Here is a 24,826-nt window from a genome sequence, read left to right on the forward strand (position 1 = left end):
TTAGAATATGGATCCTTGAAGTTACATTGCTTATAACCCTCCCTAATTCCAGCTTCCTTCCCCCATTTCCCCCCAAAGGAGGCTCCGAATCTGCACGGGATCAGGTTTATTATGAAAATTCTGCTCTAGTTCCTAAAAAAAGATTTTGCTCTAGTTTCAGAGTGGCCAGAAGCACTAGCATCCATACGAAGCAAATAAAAACAAAGAAATGAGAATGGGAATGCTTTTTCTCACTGCAGGGAAAAAAGATAAGATTCTGTTATATGCTTTTAAGAAGTCATTTCAACACTGATTAAGAAAGTTGGAGTTCTCCTCCTTGACAGGAGGCTTTTGAAATACAGCTCAAAAATAAACTAAGCAACCACATACTAAAATGCTATCACAAAAATGACTTCTTACAAGAAAACTTGTAAAGGTAGAAAAATGTGTGGAAGTAAAATAGATAATATTACTGTAATTTTTTCATTACTGCTCTTACAGCAGGAGGACATTACTGATGAAGTCTCACAGGTCTCCCACTGGCTGTCCCTAGTTCACCATTGCCTATACCAATAAATAAAAGAATGAATTTACAAATACTACTTAAAATTATCAGCAATCTAAACTGAGTAATATTCTGTTGAAAAGGCATTTTTACATGTATTTAACTCATTAAGCAATTCAATTCCTCCATGAGAAAAACCCCCCAACAAAACAAATCCTAACCTAGAGGGAAAAAATCCAAACAACTGAACAAGAGGAACAAAAAAAGAAAATGGGCAAAACGCCTGGAGAAACGCTGCTTTGATTTTGACACATGGGAATAAATGGAAAAAATATTCAGCTAACCTTTTTTTAATCAAAACATCTTCCATCTCATGTGCAAATTTCAACAGCTGAGAAAGCATCCTACTCAATCTCCCCCAAGTGGTGTCAGCATGTTTTATGTAAATACTAGTTAACAAGGGATGTATGTTTGCAGCAAACATTTTAGGGTTCTCCTTTAGAAGCTCTGGATTCACCTTCTGTGTCGGAGGAGAAATTGTAATTCTGAAGGTAATAGGAGATACACACAGAGGACATAGGAGACTTTTCTTTTTTAAATAGCCAAGATATATTTGTTATTGAAGAGTTTTAGTTATTTCACAAATTAACAGGAGAAAAACTTGATGACTAACGTCTGCATCAATATGTGGCAATATGTGTCTTGAAAGCAACTTTATTTTGCAACATCCGGAAATAACGTTAGGGTTTGATAACACGCTCATCTGAAAGGATTACTGAGACCAAGGCAGTTTCCTTCTAGGACAGTCAGAAGTGTCACATGAAGCACAAACATGACAAGCTCCTGTTCGAGAGCACACTCCTGTGCCACGGGATACCCAGGGGAAGCAGCAAACTGAAGTCAGAATCCTGGGTTACTGGGCAATGCCAATTCCCTCTGCCCTAAGGGCTATGGCACCGGCTATGGCACCTCCTGCTACTTCCCGAGGAAAGGGCAGCTCCTTCGCAGCCATCTACGCTTTCACAGAAACACAGTGCTCCTCAGAGCAGTTTCATATTGAGTTCATAATAACTAGGGTATTTTTCTTCCTGTTTAATTTCTTTCCTTTTGCCTTCAGAAAAATTTCTTTACCAAAAGGGTTGTCAAGCTTTGGAACAGGCTCCCGAGGGAAGTGGTAGAGTGACCATCCCGGGGGGTATTTAAAAAGACATGTAAGCTGAGTCAGGGACACGGGTCAGTGGTGGGCTTGGCAGTGCTGAGTTAACAGGCAGACTCAATGATCTTAAAGGTCTTTTCCAACCTAAATGATTCTATGACCATCAGTTGTGATGTAGCCATCTAAAACACTGTATAGCCATAAGGGATCTTCTTTTCAACATTGCGCTGAAAGGAAGCACAGCTCACAGCATCAGAAAAACAGGAGAGCAGCATGTGCATGAACACAAACAGCAATAAAAACAATATCTAAGATCAGAGGCTACTCACTCCTTCCTTCTTTTCTCCCCTCGCTCCATAGCTGAGGATCACCTCAGCCGCTCCACACCATGCTCCCACTGGCACAACTGTTTGCTGCAAGCCAGCCTGAGAAACTATCCAGGTTAAAAGAAATAAATAATTTTTTAAAATACAAAAGCAAGAGCCCTCCAAAAGGAAACAGTTCCCTGGTCTGATTTCCAGCCTGCAAGTAACAACATTATACATCTTCAGTAAGTGGCGGCTCAGGGGCATGAATAAGTAACGGAGGACGGGCAGAAACCTATTAACAATTTTTTGCTGGAAGAAGACATTCACATAACCACAACAGCCTTCATTCAAATCGACAAAATGAGAACACTGTTAGTTCATTTATTTCAGCCTTTGTCTTCTCTGTTTAGTTGGTAACTTTTCCTGTCCAAAAATTTCCTCCACATAATGGCTCCCTGTGGGCAAAAGTGAAGATAAACAGACCAGAAAGACCAACTGGGATGAGCGAAGCAGCTCCTCTGGGGAGCCAGGGAAACACAGGCTCTGCTGGCAGGTCTTGCAGTCACCTCTGCCTAGCACTCAAGTAAAGAGCAAGACATTTGCACAGACTTCAGAATCGTTTTTTCCAGCGCACTGCAAGCAGAGGCAGTAACCCCCTTCCCATCCCAGAGACTGGTGCTGCCAGGTCAAATCTGCTGCACTGGATGCTTGCCTGTGGCCTGGGAGCAGGATCAGATCACTGGGAAAAGAGTTAACAAGTTATTTCTCCAATTCCACAGCCCATGTAATGCAACTCTACTTCACAAAAAATGATACGCTGCATTAAATATTATTTAAAGGATATTTTTTTTCCATCAACTAGAGTGCCTAAAAAACCTGTTCCGAATGAGATGACACAAGTCAGTGGATGGCCATTTCTGTATTTACTCTCTCAGAATTTTATCAGCTTGAAAGAAAGGTAACTTCCAGGTAAGTACATACAATCTCCTGTTTCTGAGGCATTAAGTTTTACCACAATGGGATTCTCACAATAAGATACCTCAATAACAGGAAATATTTAAGTATTGCCTCCATTCTAGCACAGCCTTGCCTTAGCCATAACCACTCCCCGATCCATCGGTAAGATTCAAGTAACTATTTTGTCATCTAACGCTGCCGTACGGGAGACATGACTTTCCCCCCTTACAATTCCTGATTTTCATTATAAACGTGCTCTGATGCCAAATTAACCTATAGCCTTTTTGTCCTTTCTGTTTAAGAACAAATGTGATGCAAATAAGGAGTTTCTCTGCCTTAGCTGCAAAAGAAACTTCCAGCTTTACATACTGAGCCGACTGGAGAGGGCTCTTCCTCAGAGACCTGCAAATGCACAGGAAGGAGGATGGCATCTTCCAGAGACTCGCAGGGGTGCTTTAAAGAGCAGAAATTGGTTCCAAATTTGTTTTCTGTAACACTAAGGAGATAAATAAAAGCTATAGCCCTCAGGGAGCATTTAATGTTTGCATTTATACAAAGTCTCCTTCATTTGAACATACTGGATATGTTGCACAGGAACTTGACCTCTTTGCTTGGACACTTATCCTAAGATCTTCCTGTGGAAACTCAGAACCATTTGCCTAACATGGAAGATGAAAACTCAAACTCGCATCAGTTTTTGCTTATTTCAGCTATTCTTCCATATGATTAGCTGAAGAGATTGTGAACTTTATTCTTTCTCAAGTCACTACTACTACTGGCTCCAGGAGCATATCAGATGTTCATGTCTGAAGGCTGGATAAACAACCAGAAATCCAGATGCAAAACAAAACCTACTGGTGGCAGGGTGAAATGAAAACAGATAAATCTCCTTTCAAAAATAAGGCATTTCATATGAACTCTCACAACTCCAAGCTGAAACACATAATAAACACCGACACGTTTTCCGAGATCTCCAGGAGCTGCTCAGGGCTGAGGATGATGACCAGTGACTCCTGCCACCCCCAGACTCCCGTAACTTTCAGTGCATAGATTACACACAGGTTTTTTTTTCCAGAGTGAAGTCCACTATGACAGGGGTTTAAAGTCAAGAGGCAAACTTGACTGTCTGTTGGCTCTTCTGCTGCCACAGCCTCTTGCACTCAAACAGTGGAGAGTTATGCCCAGCTTTTGGCACAGTCTGTCAGATTTTCCATGAAAAAAACACCCGCCGTGTCTTGGTTGCCTTCAAAAGGCTCAAATAACAGAGACAGTCTTTCAGATGAACCTTTCCCTCCTACACCGATGGCTGGACGGGCCTACACTGGTGAATTCCACTATAAACAGCACAGAGCTAGAAGTCAACCAGCTCAGAAAGGCCTCTGCTACCCACAAGCTCTTCTCTCCCACTTGTCCCAAGGCTAAAGCAACAGGAGGGACAGAGGTGGTGACAAGACCTGGCAGGCAGGTCCACAAACCAGCAATAATTAGATAAATCGCTCAAGAGACTAAGGCCACACCAAGAATGACTGTCCATACTCCAGGGATGTGGCAGAAAACCAACATGCAATCTCTCAGGTCATGCATATTCCTCTGCTACATCTCCCTGGGAGGTGTAAAGTGCTCCTACTGCATCCACAGCTCCCAGGGAGATCTGTTTCAGGGGGACAGAAACTGAAGGCATCTAGTTTTAAATCTCTCTGTTCTCATCCTTCAACCTAAAATGCAGGGCCCCCAGGAAGCTGTGACCTCCAAGCTACACCCAGTTCAACAGCTGCTCACCAGCTAAACCACAGCTGGCAGGGAACCCAAAGAGTGGCTCTTCCACAGCCCAGCCCAGAGTCTTCAGAAATGATGTGAGGGTCTTTCCCAACCTAAACGGTTCTACGGCATGAATGCTGGAAGGCGAGGATTATTACCAAGTTGTCATAATCCCCTCTATTACAAATTCTTTTTTGAACTTTTTGAGACAATATGCAAAACATCTGAATTACTTTTACTGATAGCAGCAAATACATCTGTGCTTTTAAGGAAGGATTTTTCTCTCTTCATTCCTCCTGCATTTACTCTTAAAGAGTAGCAACTTTCCTCCAAAACCTACACTTGCCAATAAAACTTCTTCAGACACATGGAAAATTCTATACATGATCATGAAAAAGAATTTTTACAGCAACACTTACCTCTGATTTTAATGGTCATTTCCTATCTGACAACTATCCTCGTCGCTCTAACAGGCATGAAAAACAGAAATATCTTTTTGTTACCTGGGATGATGACTTTATGCCTCCATCAAAAATTTAAGAAAGCTCCTGCACAAACCATCCCCCACCAGGCTGGCATCAGAGGCACTCTCAAAATGACATAGCCTAAGCCTCAAAAGGAAACAGCACAGAATGCCACAACATTAGCCCAGCTATCTGTGTTACTGCCTTAATACCGTGCAATAATACACTCTGTATGTTCACAATACCATACATTATTTCACATTATCAGTACACTTTTCATTTCAAGGGGAGCAGAACTGTCGCTGAAATAGCATCTGCACAGACTAAGTTGGCTCCTGCCTGGTCCTCATGGGCTACCAGCAACTGGGGTTAACTCAGCAGGAATATGCCATAAATTTGTTTCATTTGTTATGAAAAAACATTGCAAAAGGAAAATGAAAACTGGCAGATTTTTTTTTTTAAATCCTAACAGTAAACATGTTGTGGAAGACATAAATGGAGAGAAGGTATCCCCCAAGAGATGAACCAAAATGAAGCATAACATCATCCAGACACAGCCAGCCCACACACAGTAACAACTGCTAAGCATTGCCAGCAAGAAAGTTGTTCCTTCCCTTGTAAAAATAACCCCAGAAAATGCTCCAAATCTGCTAAATTCAACCCAGACAGCATCAAACTGGACTGTTGTGCTGAAGTGCCATTCAGGTGCTTTCCTTCAGGCTGGAAGTGAGGGATCCCTGCCTGCCCCAGGGCATTCAGTTAACATGAACCAATATTTTATAATAAAGTTTTAACAGACATCTACAGAATAATGCCTGTTCATATTATTCAAGGGTGGAAGGAGAAGCAGTTTGGATTCAGATCTCCAGACCACAAGGCCATGTCATAATTTTAGTCCCCTCTAGGATCCAACACTACAAAGGTTCCTCGTTCATTCAGACACACGTGGAAGATCTGAATTTTTAAAGACTTGATCCTATCTGGCCAAAAGCTCATGGACACACACTTAAGACAGTCTCAAACAACATCCATCATCTAACCCTCATACACAACGCTCCCTCTTGCAATGTTATTTATTTCCATAATTTATTTCACTGTTTTATTTTCTGCTTTACCTTCAGGCAGGACACTGAACTACGTTAGCTGGTATGATTTGTGCCGAGAGTTAATTTTTGCTGATCTTTTCAGATACACTGGTGCACCACCAGAAGATAAGCTGTTCTGGCATTAAGAAAATAACCTGCATCTTAAGTTTGGAAAAAAAAATAGTAATAATAATGGGGGGAAGCACAGACATTTTCAAAATAAGGAAAGCTAGCCGTCCACTTGGAATTTTCTTATATTGCTCAGGATATCAGATCAGAAATATTAAAGGCTATTTCAAAATAAAATGCAGTAGTAGAGTCCCAGAGGCCCAATCACAATATCCTTTCCCCACTGTCCTGACTTTGTTTGCTTGGAAACAAAGCGCCCAAATGATTCTAGCATTCCAGAAACTTTATAAACAGGCAATGGCTTCTTTGCCCATTCTTCCTACAAAAGACACAACGGTGTAAATGTATCCAATACCTGCTTGCATGCCTTGGGAAAAAATAAAAAGAAAATTAACAGCTTCAAACAATCCAGAAGCAACATGGGCTATAGGGATTTGGTACAGGGAAACCGCCTATTTTAAGGCCCAGCAACACCAGGGAACTGCTGCCATAAATACCATCCTTGCTCAATTATTTAACTTTGGTCATAATTAAAATAAACTTGAGGAGGGAGGGGGATGATGACACCCAAACCAAACAACAACAACAAACCAAAGAAACACCCCGACACTGCTGTCCCAGCAAACCCAAAATTAATTTTACTACAACAATTACCAATTGCCATACTTACTATCCTGGTACAGCTTGAATTTGTATATATACCACAACTTAGGTACAAAGCTATCGTAACGACACACTATTTCACAAACTCATATTACCAAACAGCCTGTGTTGCAATTAAACGAGTCTCAGTATTTAAAGATTCTGATCAAAGTGCAGCCATGTGATGCAATTGTTTATATGTTTCCAAGGAAACCTAAAAACCTAGAAACAACAAAGACCTAAAAAGCTAGAAGACACCTGTTGGTTTGAAGAGGTTCCCATGGGAGTTCTTAAACACAGAGTTAGAAATTACACAAATGCCTCTGCGGTTTCTGAGTTTTGTTTCTTTTTGGCCCTGAAAATTAACAGAATCTCTTTCGTACTTTTGAAAATGTATTAGCTACGGCTTAACTGCTGCAAACCCCTAAGCGGCAGATTCTGACGTGCCACCAACTCCCAGCAATGCAGTACTTCTGACATTCATAGGCCTTATCGCTCTAACTATTGATTTTTGGATGCTGAAACAAAGCCAAAAAAGCTCCTCTTTCCTTCTAACTGAGATCACGACAATAATTTGAAACTGCATTTATATTTCATAGATACAATTGATTGATACACAATGAATACTATAGTCTTAAAAAAAATGGAATAATAATAAAAAACCTGATACGATGAGGAATCTTTAAGAAAAGCATTATGCCCTTCTGACGGAATGAGATTTAAAAAAATAGAAATACCTCATTTGTGAGAAAGATGGACGTATATAAAACCCAACCACAAGCCCCAGAAAATAAAAAGTTCGTATCACCTTTGGCTTGGGGAAGGGGGCACTTCCCTACACTCCTGCCTTGCCCTTGACGGGGTGAAATAAATTGGTGCTGAACACTGTCATTTTCCCCCCCTCAAGCTTTGTTGCTTTTGTCCCTGAAGAAAATTCTAGTTTCCATGCAGAGATAAAGATTGCTGTCAGCCCCTTGAAGCAGACGGCATGAATAGCTGCAGTGTTCGCGCTGGAGGACGAGTGAGCTCTGGAGCCAGTCATGTTGCCCAACACAATGGGTATTTGTGGTTCCTCAAGTCAGGATTGAGCAGCAGCCCACTAGACATCAACAGATGTGCCCGTATCACCTCCTGTGAAAATTTATCAAAAGAAATACAGTATTTTCTTTAAAATTTCAGCTTTTTCATTTCATTCTTGCATCCTGAAGCAACTCTCAATAACCACCATCAAAGCCATGGAATGCCTCGAAATGGATGGGTGCAATCTCATGCAGCAGTCGTACTCTATGATCTTAAAGGTCTTTTTCAACCTAAACAACTCCGTGATTCTATAAAATTAAAGGGAATCAGGAAATGTGCTTACCTAAGTGAAAGCTACAGCACAGCTGGATTCAATTTATTGAAAAATAAGAGGAGATCTTGCTATAAAAATCATTTTTACAACAAAGACTTCAATGCACATAAAGATATATTTGCAAGATGTTCTTTGGATTCAGGTTCTCATTCAAAGCAGAAACAGGGAAGCACACCACTCACACCAGCTGCAACTTCTGCCCTGTACCTGGCTACACTGAGAAGGCAATGACCAGAGCCAGAACCTGCAAGCCCACTTCAGCCTTTCAAACCCTGCCCTTTTCTGGGTTTTCATAACCTCGCCCGACCCGGGCATCACCACTACTCACCACTACCACCATTCAAGCTCTCACTTGAATTCACACTTACCAGTTCTCTTCGCCTTGCCCCTCCCCAAAGAGCTCCGTTTCCTGACACGAGCCACTTCCACCCCTGGGAAGTAAACATCAAAAGGCTGGAGTTTCACTTCAAATCAAACCTAAAAATCAAACCTAAAAATCACACCGTGCTTTATTCCCATTCAAACTGCCCACGTCCTTTGTCTACCAATGTTTTATCACCTGATCATAGTTATTCATCTACTAGAAATAATGCATCAAAAATACTTCAGTCTATTTTGTCTTGTTCTGTTGGCTCTGGTAAGTGTCTTTTAGCAGTATGAATCAATCTCTGTATACGGATAGACACAAGCAGACACAGGAAAGGTCCATTACCCAGCACTAGGACCTGACCAGTTGATCTCCCCATGCTCCCTTCCCTCAACGAAGGGACAAGTGTCTTGAGACCAGAAGAGCTCTCAGCACAGGGCAGAAGTCCACAGGTTATCTGAATTATCCCTGCAGAAGATTCTCTCTAATGACTGAAGACAGAGTCGTTAGGTAAACCAGGCTGCTGGTTTAGGGGTACAGTGCTGGGGAGCGCACATCCCCAAGCTTATAAACTGGGAAATACACAATTTCAAATTTCCAGCAATATTAAAATACCAATGCATCTAGGTTCCTAGAAGCTTTAATTACATGATGTTCACAAATAATTTGCCTCTGAAAACACATGACTACATTAAATTAACCTGGGAAAAGCACACTATTAAACAGGACATTTGAGGCTTGTAAGTCTATTAAAGAGTATCATGCCTCATAAACACATCCAAGAATTTGAAAATTTACCTGACCATCAAGTTTCCATTCTTCTTATGGCAAAAGCAGTAGCGTTAAGATACAGTCAGTGTGAACACACATTTCTTATATACATAAATATGTCCAAAACACAGAAAAATAACACAAGTTCACACCTACACACTTGTAAGAGGACTATTTCCCTGAGGGGCTGCAGAGCGTATCTCATTCTCCTTGTTATGAGAATAATCCAGCTAGGGAGGAAGGCAGCATATGCCAGCTCCAATTTTAACTCTGATGCCTCACGTGCAAAGGACTGTGATACAGCACCTATTCTCCACCAAACTTCAATTTGTCCATCTAATTAATAAGGGAGCATATGAACCTAAGCATTTTAAAGTACCATCAAAAGAGCACACCATCCTTTGCAGGACAAGCCTTTTAGGTTTGGGTTGGTTGGTTGGTTGTTCTCTTTAATAAAGTAAATACAATATAAACATTTTCCATAAATGTACTTTTGTAAAATAAATGTCTTCAAAGTGATCCTACTACAAATTTTACTAACAGATATCTATTAACACATCCCACTGATCTGCTGCCCCACTGGCCTTGAAGATTCAGCCTCTCTTTCTTGGCCATAACAAAACACACTTCCAGAAAGCAATACATGAGGATATGCAATTTTCTGTAACACAGCCCAGAGACTTGAAAACCACTTCAACCACGTCAGGCCCTCACTTTCTGTTTGCTACAAAGACAACATTTCCATTATCAGTCATGCAACGGTTATTACAGGGCTTGGTGCTGCAGGTGAAAGCCCAGAAATGAGGGCAAGAACACTGCTACTCACTTCCAGGCAAAGGGCATGTGCTTTGGGGAAGTAACTGTCATGCATCTGAGTCACCAACAGTTTCAGAAACACATTTTGCAAGCAGCTTAATAAAAAAAATCAAACCCAGCGCATTCAATCAGTGAAGAGGATATTAATCACTTGGATGCAACAAGGGTTGGGAGCAGCGGGACGGAGCACTGGCAGAGCTCCTGCAGGACAGCCACACATCAGCATCGTGAAAAACTTTACCACACATTGAACAATATTGTTAAATGACCAGAAATCCACCAACTTTTCAACGTGTCTTTGCATAACGACATCATCATTTAAGACGGTAAAAGCTGCTCAAAGCACTGTTGGATAGAGATGGGGCTGCGTAACAGCACAGGACAACAGTACAGTCTCAGTTGTATGAGAACAGGAGAGCCCAGATGTTCTGAAGGAGACTACGTTTAGTAAAAGTCATTAAATTTAAGAGTCTGAAATATATATAAGTTCAGGTATGAAGGAAAAAAAAAAAAAAAGGCATGTAACACCTCTTAAAACCGGTGTACACAGCTGTGATCGCATTTCTAGGTGGAAAATGGACAAAACAGCGCTCCCCCCTCCCCGGCCCCTTGACAGCTGGGCATATTTCTGCAAACTGCCGTCCGGCAGGATAGTTCCTTCCTTTCCCACGCTCCGAGCTGGTTCCGATTACAGCTCCCAGCGATGGCAGCGTCCACGTCCCGCGGGGCAGGCGGCCGCAGCCCAGCTCTTGGAACAAGGTGCCCTGGGGACAAACGCTCTGGGATGGCCTGTCCATCTTTAGATGCAATTTCAATAGAAGTACACAGCACAAAACTGTCCTTAAAGAAAGTCTTCAGCACCAAAGCATCCTGCACAGTATTAATTACTTACAATATTAGTGCTGCAGGGATTACAGGGGCAGGCTGGAGATAAACCAGCAGCGATTCCCAGGCTCTGTGCTCTCTTCCTTCTGACGGTCCCTGTGTTTCAGTCCTCTTTTATACAATCCCCAAAGAGGAGCAGAAGGTACCTCTATTTCCCACAGTCTGACAGCTATGAAAATATCAGATGCAGTCAAATATCAGTTAGAAAGCACAATGCCCCAAAGAAGTCGGTATGTTATCCGGGAACAGTACAGTGCAAGCTGCTTCCAGCTCTGCCAGCCGTACTTCCACACCGGTTTTCTCTCCAAGATGCAGAAGATGTCATGGAGGCTTAGTCACTGCAGGATCTTTTCTTGACACTTTTTTAAAGCAAAACCAACATCAGGAGCGTAGACATTACAGCTGCTAAAATTGATGTGAAAGAGCCTGGTAGATGAGAAAGGACTGAGTACCAGAAAAAAAATAATATTCTAAAATACATTTTAACAGGTTAATTGTGCACAATGTATTACATTTAAATACATTACTAGAGGAAAAAGCAGCACGCAGACCTGCTAGTGGGGCAGCAGCAGACTGGCAGAACTGAACCTGAAGATGTTAACTGCACACAGAGCTACACTAGGCAAAATAAGTAATCTTTTTTGCAAGGCATTAAGCTTGCATTTTAGAGAATAATCTAACCAAGGGCCTTTAGAAACTGTAAAGCACTGTTTACAGAGAGTTTTGAGGGTTCAGTGATTTTTCAAGAAAATTATTCAAGTTCCTTCCTCTGAAGATCCTGGTGAATGAGGTCATTTCAAGGGTAAACCGTTTGACGTAGTACAGGAATTCTCAAACTTTTTCAGTACAAATTACAACTCAAGCAAATTACATGTACACATAACCTCTAAATAACTTCTGCAGCTTACTAGTCAAAAATATTTAATTTTTTTTTTAAAAAAAGTGAAGAACCTGACTGCCAAGAGGTCTCCTGCAGATCACTGTGTAACCCAGATCAAGCCATGGTGTCCTCAGGTGAAACAGAGAATGACTTACAGTGGAATGGGAGCAAGTCCCCTCGGGGGGAAAAAAAATAAAATAAATCACAAATTGTGATAGTACCAATTATCTCAACATCACATGTTCTTAAGTTTGTTTCTAAGAGTTTAAACTAAGGAATGCAAATAGGTCATTATGTAAACGTTTCCACCTTTTCCTGTCCTCCCCGCCTTCCTAGAAATATTTAAGTCACTGAAACTTCCTCTCCCCCCAGTTCTGCCAGGAACCAGAAAGGTGCTGGAGGTGGGAGGTGAGCCTGCGAAAAACAGATTAGAATTAAGTGTTGTATCTGTGGCCTTAAAATGTGCCCTCACCTGAGTTTTTAATTTGGCTTTTCAAGACTGATCAGCACATGTGTAATTTAAAAGCAATTTGAAGCAGCAAGCTAGGTAGTTTGACTTCAAATGAACGAGCTTTTGACAACTGCAAACAAAATAATAATGTGAACCGTTTAAATTCATCCCTATATTTAAAAGGAAAAGCATATATCATTTTAACTTGGTTATACAAAGGCTTTTCTTCTGCAATATGAAAGCTATTTCACCACAATCTTGTTCTCAGTAGCAATTTGCAAACTGCCCATTTGTACCAGATTAGTAGAAAACAGGCAGCAGATAAATTAACATTGTTGCTTAATGAAATGCTTTAAGTTTCATTGTGCAGTATGATTGAATATGCTCATGAAACCCAAACCGAAATTAAAAAATCTAGAAAGTACCTGAGACATCTAAACCCACAGAACATGGGATACACACGTTACTCATTGCTTGTTGAAATGAGTAGCCTACTACTTCTGACAAAGCACAGCACTGTAGCTCAAACAACATACAGCATATCACAGCAGAAACTAACCCTAGGAATACAAAGAAAAATAACATCAAAGGACAAACAAAGGTAACAAGATTAAAGGGCAAAAGAAAATAAGCATGGAATTTACTAAAAGAAACAGTAAGTAAGGTGAAGGAAAGGTTAATATATTTGTATTGGACAAGACTGGTTTTGTTTACTTGTTTATTTTTTGATTTGCAGTTAGTTTGGAATTAAGCTGAGAAACAGCTACAAGTAAAGAAATCAGCATGCTTAGCAATAAAACCTGTTAGGAAAAAAATAATTTTAAATATGTTTTGAAAGGTTCACACTCTTCTAACCCAGAGTCTTGCAGCACTGAAAGTCGCAACTGATGCACACTAGGAGCAAGCGCAGACCTAGCACTGCTCCGGCAAACAAGACAAGAAAGTATCCTGGTAAGTTCTGGTGCATTCTCTGCAGATTTTACACACTGATATGTTTACAAATTGCCACATTATGCTACAAATAAATTAGAAGACAGAAAGGTTGGTCGCGAAGTGAATTGCCCCCTCTAAGAAACACACTGAAATGCATCCCACGTAGCAGTGAAAACTGCTCTGAAGCTACAGAATTAGAACTGTTGGTAAGGAAATATTTACAGATCCCTCATCGAATATACCGAACACAAGAGAGTCTTTAACCACAAATTGTCATCGTTGGCTTCAAGTCATGATTACACGGGCCTTCTCTCACACACCAAAGAGTTATCTTTTGTTTGTGATAAAAACATCCATCAAAAGAACCAAGGGAGGCAACAAATTATGGGAGAAAATGCCATGATAAAAGAAGAGATAGCATGGACCTCACAGAGTGCAGTCCTACCCTTGGGAACGCATAGACAGGGCACCAGCAGACCGTGAGGAACCATGCCCTTTGGGTGGCCAGGGAAGTACTAGCTCGATATAAACAACCAAACTATTCTGTCCTCTTTACAATCCACATTACACCACATCCACAGGAAAGCGATGTTTAGAAGCATCATGGTCCCACAGTTCATCTCAGTGTGGTTATGCTGGCTGATAACCAAGGTCACTCTGCCAGTCTTCAGTCCCCTGCAAGGGGCACCATCGTGAGCCACAGCAGCACTCCACTGCAGCTAAGCTTTCTTTAAAAGTTATTTCAGATGAAAGAGAGATTGATTTTACTGAAGAGGAAGAAAGGACAAGAACCACAATCAAAGAAACACCCAACCATCAGGAAATCTGAAACCGACTGGTCTTAGAGCAGTATCTTGTCATCCATGTGGAGCTGTGTATTTCATTCTGAATTGTGCCTCCAGAGCAGTAAAACCTAGAAGTGGGAGGAGACCTCCTAGTTCACCAAACTCCCTTGCTGTGGTAGAAAAGTTTATCCTCCAGCTTATCTAATTATTTTTGCCTGACCTTTTTGAAGTGATGTGTAACACACGTTTGACTTGCTTCCCTTGTAAATCTGCTATTTGCTTATTTGCTTTTTCTTAAAAATTTGTAGTACTAGTAACCTAAAGCCTTTTTGAGACTGCATTCTTCCCGGTGATTCTGGACGTTGCTGTATCCTTGTTTGTGTGTTATCCTCAGAGGACAGCAAGGCGACTGGCATAGCTCCTTCCAGCTGCAGAGGCACCCTGACTCTCCCGCAGGGAACAGCTGCCTCTTCTCAACAGCAATAATCCAAACCCTGTCACTTCCATCACTCATATAACGTTTTTAGTCTGTATCTCATCTTACCTCTACCTGATTTACAGTTTTGTTTTTTAGTTTTACCTGCTCAGATCTCTCACTTTTACCAAAAATTATTACTTCACGTTAGAAGAAAAAAAATGTATCTCTGATAGCCTAAGTTTCTAGGACTGAGAACTTTTTACAGTGGGGATAAAAGGGACAGAAAAACCCACAACTGAGTTGTGCCACGTTTTCCAGTGACAATAAGCCATCACTGCAAGCAACCAACTACCCCAACAATTTTTTTTTCCGGTTTTATTTCTTCCCTCAGCCAGGAAACACCTTTGAACACAGTTACATCACTGCTGCACGAGCAAACCTCAATCTCTGTGACCAGCTTTTTACTTTGCCACTTCAACAGTGAGTCACTAGCCAGGAGTCAAGTAAAAAGGGTGGTTTTAGGGCACTGCTATTGGACAGGGGATGTACATGGCCAGCAGCGGATGGGGCTCAGCAGAGGCAGTTCCCCCCCGTGCCTGACAGCCACGGCACCAAGTGGGAAGAGGGCCAGGACAGCCTGTCAGCGAGGCCACTTGTCCCCTCGCTCACTGCCAGGGCCAGGAGGACAGCAAACAGCAGCCTTTAATGCTACACTTGTTCAGGGAGCTGTTTCGCTGGAGATAATCAGCTGGCTGGCTTACTTAGGAAGAAAAATCTGAGCACACTGCAATCAAGATACAGTTCAACAGCATCACCCTCTCCCATCAGCAAAAAAATCTCCCATCTATCCTCCCACTTCCCAGAGGCATCATCTGCAGACAACACAAGAGGATTCTGGCAGGCAATAGGATACCATTTATGAATTATTATACCTGCAGTAAATCAACTGAATTAAAAAGCGCAACACTGTGTACAGGCCTTAAAAATATGTTCCATGTTGTGAACAATGCAAAAATAAATCCTGTACAAATACTTCAACAAATCGCTGGTGCTGAGCTTCTCCTAATCTCTGTCTTATCAGTAGCTCATTCATTCTCTGGCTTACACGTCTTCTGGCCTGTTGTACACATATATTTAAAAGACATCTACATTTCAGCAAAACCTCTGGAACAAATACAGGCACCTTTTTTTTTTTTTTCCCTTTTGTTTTAAATATTAACCCTTACAGCATTTGGAATTACACAATACATATTGTTATCAGACAGGACAAAGCCTACAGCTGGATGGAACCTTCTACAGAAGGGCACAGGCAAGGGGGGGGAGGGGAATAAATAAATAAAAAGATACAATCACAGTTAAAAAGGTTGCAGAAAGCCTCCACAGAGCAGCCTGGTGACTACAGCCACTTTCCGTTCAGCCTGAATTCTGCTGCACCACATCACAAATCAGTTAAAGTGACACCTGAATCATTCCCTAAGACAGTTCTCAACTCATAAAATGAGCATCACATACGGGACCCATAAATGCTGCTCCACGAAGAATAAGATAATTCAGAACTCTTTAATAATGTATCAATTCAATTTACAATACTTTCGATTACAGGGCATCAAATTATATTTTAGGTTACAGAGGGATTCTGCTGTCACTACTACTGTATCAAGAAATCAATAATGAAATGCCTATCAAGAATGCTCGCCACAGGCATCACAACCGCAGCCCTCGGGCTTGGCTTCTTTGCTGCTGCTTCCAGGGCACAGGGCTGTGGCACTGGAAAGCCGCAGCATCCCAGCACGCACTGGGTGTGGAGCAAGTAACCAAGTTTCAGTGTGAGTACATTATTCACTGAGACCACGTTGCACTGTTCTTATTTATATGTTAATTTAAAAAAAACAACAAGTATTTCCTTGAAATACAGCACACTGCTTACATTCCACGATCAGGTAGACCAGATGGTTATCCCTAAACTCAAACGTGGTGGTTACAGTAACAGGCCTTCCATTTTAAACAAGCAGCAATTTCTCAGGCAGCTCTCCATCTGCTTTGAATGCACTACTCTCGCTAACCCTGACACAACTCCTAAGAGCCCCTCACACCTTTCAGGAAACTGACATGTAACTGTCTACCCAGCAATCTCTTCACCTTGCCCCTGATGGCTGTGTTTTACATAACAATTAAAACGCCATCATCACTCTCCCAAGACAAGAGGTTTGACTGCGGGCTTGTGGGTTTGTCTGGTGGAGCACAGGTCACAGCCACCTTCCTCCTCCTCTGGGCAGGAATAAGATCTCAACTTGCCCCCATCTCTGCTCTACACAGAGATCTGCCACCACTGCTCAGCCAGTCCCTCCCTACTGACCCCCCTGACACCAATGAAACAGCAAAAACATGTGTTTTCTTGCCAACTGCTTTTGCTGAGAAATTTTCAGGGTACTTCCAGATATAGAGTCACTCACCTTAATGTTTCTATGTAAAAGCAAGTTTTTTCCACTAAAGCCTCTTCATTCATTGCTTATGGCCTTCAAGTGCTCCGATACTACCTTCAGACACAGGACCTCCACCTGGTGTTGAGCCCTGTCAGAAATCTGTGCTGAAGAGTATTTTGGAAATAGAGACTGAAACACAGTATCACATATGCAAAGCAACAATATCGTGCAATTGAGGTATAAATGCAATCCTCAGATTCCCTATATATTGAACAATTTCTCCTGCAGAACCTCCCACTCCTTCAGCAAGCAGGGTGGACTCTGCTCACATCAGTAGTGCAGACATTCAGTATTCCTTTTTATCTTCCTGGTTTTCATTCTATGTAGCGCTGGGCACTTGCCTCGGCTCTTTTTTGTTCCTCACTACGGTAGGACTGATCTGCTCTGAAATCTTGAACAGGTTTACATGACATCATCAAACATGAAAAAATTATACATAAACACTTTACCAATAACACGTGTAGCTGACTTCTCAGAAAACACCGAGGGCATCTGTGACAAGGCAGGATTGCGCCACTGACTCCCTACAGCTCTTTTTCACTTTGCAGTTTGTCAGGCCCTGTCCACCCATTTTTCTTCATGTAACCTCTTAAACAAAAGAGAAAAAGGTCACCAAGTACACTGGTCAAAGTATTCCTATAACATGCTCTAAAACTAGTTCAGTTAATAACACAGCTCAGCAGCTTTGGCCCAAAAAACGAACAGCTCCAAAAAACCAACTTACAGCGCAAGCTGTCTGACAGGAGAATGAAAAGGCACATGTTGGGCACAGTGCAAGGCAGGTGTCTTGCCATCAACAAACAACTTTAACAAGTGCAACTTTTGCCACAATGAAGCACTCCATCCTGAAAGCCAGCAAGAAAACACAAACTTCAAATCCCCATAAGCCACCGCTGTCACCTTCCAGCTGGGAATATGCATGAGCCTACTTAACCTGTGCAACACGTGCACCACAGCTCTGTCCTCCACTTCAGCTTCTTGAAAACCTGTGCAGAAGAGGAAGGTCTTACACTGACCTCGAACCACCATCTTCTAGCTTCCCATAATTTCAGTCCACATGGTGCAATTCTGACATCACCCAGGGCCATATGGCCCGGGAGCTGGGAATGCAGTGAACGGTGAGGGAAAAAAAACATGGTGGAATCACCATCCCTGGAAGTGTTTAAAAAACATGTAGATGTGGTGCTTAGAGGCATGGTTTAGTGGTGGACTTGGCAGTCCTGGGTTAACAGCTGGACTTGATCTTAAAGGTCTTTTCCAACCTAAATGATTCTGTGATTCTATAAAAATAAGACCAAGGAAAACAGGCATTCAAGACAGCTCTCCTGACAGAGGTCAACCCTTAACTCCTACAGATAAAAAACCTCGATTGAGCTAGACGACAGATAAACATATGAAGTGGAAAAGAGGAGGCACAGCAAGATACAAAAGTGCACTAGGAGCAAAATGGGCTAAAATTTCCAACTTCGCACCTGCACCTCGCAGGCTGAGGTTAAATTACTGTAGTCCAACCAGCATCATCACACTGATTTGAGGTATATAGATGTCTGCTTTTATTAAAGGTGTTAGGGGCATAGGAAGCTTTTAAACTAGAAGTTCCGTTTTTATCTTTTACTTGGAAGAATATATTAAACGTATTTAAGGAATACAGAGTATGTTAGGCAAAGCACAGCAATGATGGCTGGTGTAACACAGCTCCTATGTAATTATTCTATTTGTGAGCAAAGACTGAGCAAATTAAAAGAATCAAACGCTACACCCACACCATCTTGTTTCTCACATAATTTTCTTTCCGTTCTTCTCGACATTTCTAAAACAACTGATGTGGTCACTGGAGAAAAACGTTTTCAGCTTAAGTGCCTTCACTGCCCCGAATGGAGAGGCCCCCCAGCCCCACGATGCCTGCATCCACACCAGCACAGTCCTGCTGCTCTTGGAGACCTCAGCCAGATGGTCTCTGCTTGTCCCACCTCCACCCTTACCCCCACACTTCCCTCAAGCGCTACCCCCCAAGCACAAGGCAGAAGCAGGCTGCCCCACAAGCCCCCCCAGTGCCATCAACAGCAATTACAGATCGTCACCTGCCTTAGGGACTCTTCTCCTCAAGGCCCAACTTCCACCTCAAGCAAGAACAAGGTGGGGCGGGTGCCACCAGACCACCGGCATCTCCCTACATCATGACTTAAATGGTTTCATCTGCTGCCCAGCACAGCTAACTGGGAACTTCCTGAGCCTCCTGGACAAGGAGAGTACATTATATCCACGTAGAAATCTCTTTTAAATGACATTGAGTTTCCAGCTGAATGTCATTAATTTTCATCAAACTTTTTTTGTGGTTTTTTTAAATAAGCCCTAACGCACAACATGCACAGAAACCAAGATTACCATGCGCATAAGACATAATTTTCAATTCTCTGCCTCTTTATTCCTACTTTCCAGATTTTCTCATAGAGCTTACAACATCTTAGGAAAAAAGCTCAATAAGCGATGTCATGTCTTAACTCCGCGGGCTCTACCCCACACAGATCAGACACAGGCGGCGATTTAGAAGCTGAACACACAGCAAAGCACCTCACTCTATGGAAATAAGCCAGAAGGAGAGAGGAACCTCACACAAAAGTAAAAAAAAAAAAAAAAAAAATATTGAGACACCCTTTCCTAATTAAAAAACACTGCTTTATCTCACAGCAGATATCCATTAACCCTCTCTACAACTCATGATTAAAGTGAAAAAAACCCTCTAATGATGGGAAACAATTAAAAGGTGTTTTTACAGTATCTCTGTGAGGTTTGCCATTATTTTTCCCAGGATTTTAAACTCAACAATAAGCAGGGAGGGGAAAAACCACAAGTCCTTTATTTTTGGAGGTAATAAATTGGATTTTTTTTTTTCTGTGAAAGCCTTATTTGCTTTCTCCCCACCAGCCTGTACAAGCAAATACAAAGTTTTTCACCAGCTGCAGGATTTTACACCCTACCTCCAATTACCAGGCGCTTCGCCCGGCGGGGGCCGGGGGAGCCGGGAGCGCGGCCCCCCCGAGACGGGGCTGCCCGGGCGGCAGCACCACAGCGGCTCCGCGGGGCGCCCGCGCTGCCAGCGGCGTGACCGCCAACCATGAACGAGCACAGTGGGCACACGCAGGGTTTAACAACGCTGGCCTTGCCAGGGGAGAGGAAAACAGTTCGTCCCGGGCCCCGCCAGCCCCCTCAGCCGGCGGGTCCCGCACCCGAGCGCTGCGTGCGCCCACAGCCCCGCTCACGGCAGGGGAGCCGGAGGGCCGCGGCGCGGCTGTGCGGGCGGCAGTTAAATGGCTTCGTAACGCTCAGGCTCACCTGCCGCCCCATCCTGGGGGCTGGGGGGGCGCCGGGCAGCCCAGACACGCCGCTCCCCGGCCGGCGTGGGGCGAGTTACCCGGGGTGCCTGTCAGCGGGGCAGCGCGGGGCCGGCCCCAGCCCCCGCCAGCGCCTCTGCGTCCCGCATCGCCCCGACACGCCGGCCGGCCGTCACAGCCCCTCGGCACGGCGGCCCCCGGCCCCCCGCGCCTCAACCCGGGGTGCGCACCGGCCTCTCGGCTCCCTCGGGAGCGCGCCCAATCCCTCCGGCCTCCCAGCACGGCGGTAACCCCGAGGACGGACACCCCACGGAGGAAAGGACAGCCGCGTCGCCTCCCGCCTCAGCGAAACCCCGTAGGGCGAGCGCAGCGCCGGGCGGCAGCGCGGGCGGCCAGGGCCGGCCCGAAGCCCCGCGGCAAGGCGCACGCAAGCCCCGGCCGCTTCCTGGCGCGCACCCAGGGACGGCCTGGCCGCCCCCCGCCGCCGGGCACCGGGCTGCCCCCGCACCTGCCGCCCCGTCCCCCGCCGCCGGCACCTGCCGACTGTCCGCGGCGGCCCCCGCCGCCGCCCCTGCCCGCTGCCCCGCGGCCGGCGGCTCCCGTCCTCCCGCCCTCCGCCGCGCCGGGACCCGGCCTCCGCTCACCTCCGCGGCTCCGCTCCGCTCACCCGGCTCGGCGGGCCCTCGGCGCCCCCCGCGCAGCGGCGGCGGGCGCGGCCGGCCGCGGGACGCCCAGGCGCGCTGCGGCCCGAGGCGGCGGGCAGAGGCGGCGGCAGCCAGGCAGGAAATTTCCCTCCGCCGCCGCCGCCGCCTCCTCCTCCGGGCGCCGCGGCGGCGGGCGCGGAGCCGCCTGGCGGACAACGCCCGCACTCGGCAGCGGGGCCGGGGCCAGGCTCCGGAGGGGACCCCCGCGCCCACCGCGGCTCCGGCGGGGTCGGTCCCCGGGCCCTGCCGCCGGCGGGGCCCCTCGGGCCGGGAGCGTGCCGGTCGGCCGGCGGGCGCTTCACACCGGAGTTTCAAACGGGACTTGGGCTGCGCTGCCTGCCCCGGCGGTGGCGGCGACCCCGCCAAAGCCCGCGAGCCAGCCGCGCTGCTACCCGTGCATGGCGGCAGCGCCTGCTGCTTCCCTCGCTCGGCCGAGGCAGCGCTGGGGCCGGGCGTGAGGGCCGGGCGTGAGGGCCGGGCGCCGGGCGCCCACCTGCCCGGGGCAGCAAGCGGAGGCTGGCGGCCTCCCGTCCCCGGATCACCGGCCTGCCGCAGCCGGGAGCAATCTGCCAGGCCTGTCGGGACCAGCCGGCCCCCCGGGACCCTGCCCCTGGCTGCTCAACCCACCGGCAAGGTGCGGGCGCTGGGGCGGCAGGGCCGAGCCCAGGCCTCGCCTGCCCCTCCGGGGAAGCCGCCGCGGCAGCCCGGGCCGCGGGGCCGGTGAATCAGGCCAGTGAAACCCAGAATAGAAACTGTCAGGCTGGAAAGTAGGACAGGGACGAGGGGATTACCGAAAGAAAGGCAAGAATCAGGGAGTCTGAAGGCACGTCTTCCTATCTTTTGTCTCCAGCCCCCAGGATGGCACCTTCGCCAAGCAAGGAAAGTCTCCCTGCAGATGACATCTCCCCTCCAGGAGGGATCCCACCATATGTTACTGTCAGACCCATGGCCGCGCACGCCGTGTTATTTTAAGTGCACCCAAGGACGTCAGACAATTAGGGATTGTATGAAAAGACCATCGAAACAAAATATTAGAACATCTGTGAATATTTGTGTCCTCTGCGGAAAACTTAATCAGAGCCTAATTACATCCCTTTGGCATCGTGTTGACTAGGAAACAGCACTTTCGTAGACTGCTAAAATTTTTCAGCAGATATGGCAGTGCAAATGGGCATGGTACCAGGAAGGCGTTTGGTTTTAATGAACATGTTTGTAGATCAAATGACTGCAAGTCAGCAGTTTTCTTGCTAGTAACCATTTGCAAGAAATTCTGTATTAATTTAAATGACTGCTTATATCCAAGCAATAAAAAAAATGGCGTTATTATGCATGTCGGATAAAACTACCACTTTTTCTATGAGTGCAGAAGTTAAAGAGTACTAGTATACCGTGTTTCCAAAATTAGTTAGTCACAAGAAAGAAATGTGAAGCCAAGTTGTACAATAACCAAAGAAAATGCACATTGTAGCTATTAATAAAGTTATCTGGGGGAACAAGATTTTCTGTAGGTAAAGGGAATATCTAAATAAATTGTACAATGTGCCAAAGTATAGTTGTGAAAGAAGCTTCAGGCAGTCTTTCCTGCCCCAGCATGCTATACTCGAGTCCTAAATACAACTATTGATACAGGATGACAAACATTTAGCCTTGCTAATGCATGTCAGTGTTCCTAGCCCTGCTTCCTTGCAGTCGTGTCCAGGATACTTCTAAGCCCGGGTTTATGCCGCTGGTGTGTTTCAGGATACAGCAATGAGCTGGCGCCAACAGGAGCGAGGAAGCCCAAGGCTGATTTTATCTTCAGTTGTTGGCTAGAGAAAAACAACATGGTATGATGTTCTCTGATATAGTGCTTTATTCAGAAAACTAGAATAGTACTCCACAGAGACTAGGAGCTGGGGAGCTGAAGAATAAAGCGGTTTTAAACCCATTTTCAGTGTTTTCCAGACAAGGTCTGAATAGAATTTATGCTGGTAAGAAAGGGGAGGGGGTGGAAAACTGAAGCTGCTATGGGATTTGAAGCAATTAAGTCACATTAATGGAGCTTACTTCCTTCATCAGAAAATAAATGTAAGAAATTGGAAGACTGAAATGCTGTAGCAAAAATAATAATGAGTAGATGTCTGCGTGTTTAGCCCAGCAGAGCTCCAACAGTGGCTTTTCTTTGTCCGTCTCACAGTCCACTGGTCATCTGTCTTTCCTTCTCTTTCCATCACAAATCAAATACATTCTCAGAAATGTCAGCTCTTTGGCAACCATTTCACCCTTGCTTCCAGTTTGCTGGAGATGCTGCAGGACCGCCGACAGCTTCTGGCAGGACCCGACACCTGCATCCCTTGTTTCGCACTGGGGAAGTAACACTGTTCCAGTAGAAGTGGTGGAAACTTCCTCATGAACAGTTACAGTCGCTTGGCTACACTCTGCTACAAAAAGTGTCTTCTCTGCTTAGGATAGGCAACATTAGAACACTGAAAATATATTTTAAAGCATACAATACCGAGTATAACCTACCACTTCCCTTAGACAAAAGCTCCCCAAATATTTACAAGGCTTCCACACTGACTGACAAATGGCCCCTATGCCCTTGGTAGCAGCGTGGTGGGTCTGTCTTTTTACTGGTTCACTGGAACACAAATCACAAATGTACTTAAGAAATTAGAAAATCAGAGGCAGCGCAGCAAATAACAGATACAGGTGCGTGATTTCTGTAACTACAAATAGATCTCAGCTTAAAAATATAGACAAGCTCTTTAAAGTACAGATAATTGGGCAAAAGCATGAGAGTACATAGCATCGTAGCGGTAGCTAACTTAATGACTTCAAAGAGGTATTTCTCTTAGATTTTTACATTTGGGATCAAAAATTATGAGTATCTAGGAATATATTTAAGTATTCAAGACTACATATCTTTATACTTGTTACAGAAACTGCAATAAATGAAAGCCTGCCTTGCCAGCTCTTCTCTCCACCTCCACCTCCAGGGTTTGTTCTAAACATTACAAACTTTCAAGCAGCTTCAAAGCCAGTTTTATTAAATTGGAAATACTGCAAAAGCTGTATTTTCTGCTTCTCACAGTGCCAGAAGGCTTTTTCCACACACACACTCTTCAACAAACTGTACTTGACCGCTCAACTTGCACTATTCAAGCCATGAATGACAGCAGCTTTTTAGCACCTAAACACATTCCTTTAAAGTTTTGCAAGTCATATTTTGGGGTATGGAGAAAAGATACCCTTGGACATCTTAGAGGCTTCAGTGGTGCTCAGCTGTTTTGGTAACTGCAGTCACTGGCATTCGGGTTTAAAGAAAATGGTAAACTTCTCTAATTTCAAAAGTTTATTTAAAAACTACTTATTTTTACCAGAATGGCCTATGCTGTTCTGTTCAGCTCCCCCACACACAAGCATTTTACAGCTTGGAAATGGAGAGAAACAGGATGAGCGAGAAGTCAGACGTTCCGTGAGCTGTGAGCTCTCCTTCACCTGCCTTGGCATGTGTGGCCTAAGAAGTTTTAGAAGATAAACGTTCCATTGGAAGAATTAATTTCTTACCAAGAATAAAAAATAATAATAAAAAAGAATAAAAAATACCAATGCTGGCTAATTTCAGAATCTCAAAATCTTCGAGAAAAGGCAGTTCCAGGGAGCTGCCCCTGCAGCCACCACG

At 44.6% G+C, this 24,826-nt stretch overlaps 1 protein-coding gene across 1 annotated transcript in view; it reads right to left on the reverse strand.

The window, feature by feature from the left end:
• PTPRE (protein tyrosine phosphatase receptor type E) overlaps positions 1 to 21,144 on the reverse strand; it is a 108,969-nt gene extending 87,825 nt beyond the window's left edge. Inside the window, exon 1 of the mRNA XM_037399851.1 lies at positions 21,103 to 21,144. The gene's annotated coding sequence lies outside the window, so the exon portion shown is untranslated. The remainder of the gene's footprint in view (positions 1 to 21,102) is intronic.
• Between the last annotated feature and the right edge of the window lie 3,682 nt (positions 21,145 to 24,826).

This window comes from Falco rusticolus, chromosome 9, assembly GCF_015220075.1.
Source record: "Falco rusticolus isolate bFalRus1 chromosome 9, bFalRus1.pri, whole genome shotgun sequence".
NCBI classification, from domain to species: Eukaryota; Metazoa; Chordata; class Aves; order Falconiformes; family Falconidae; genus Falco; species Falco rusticolus.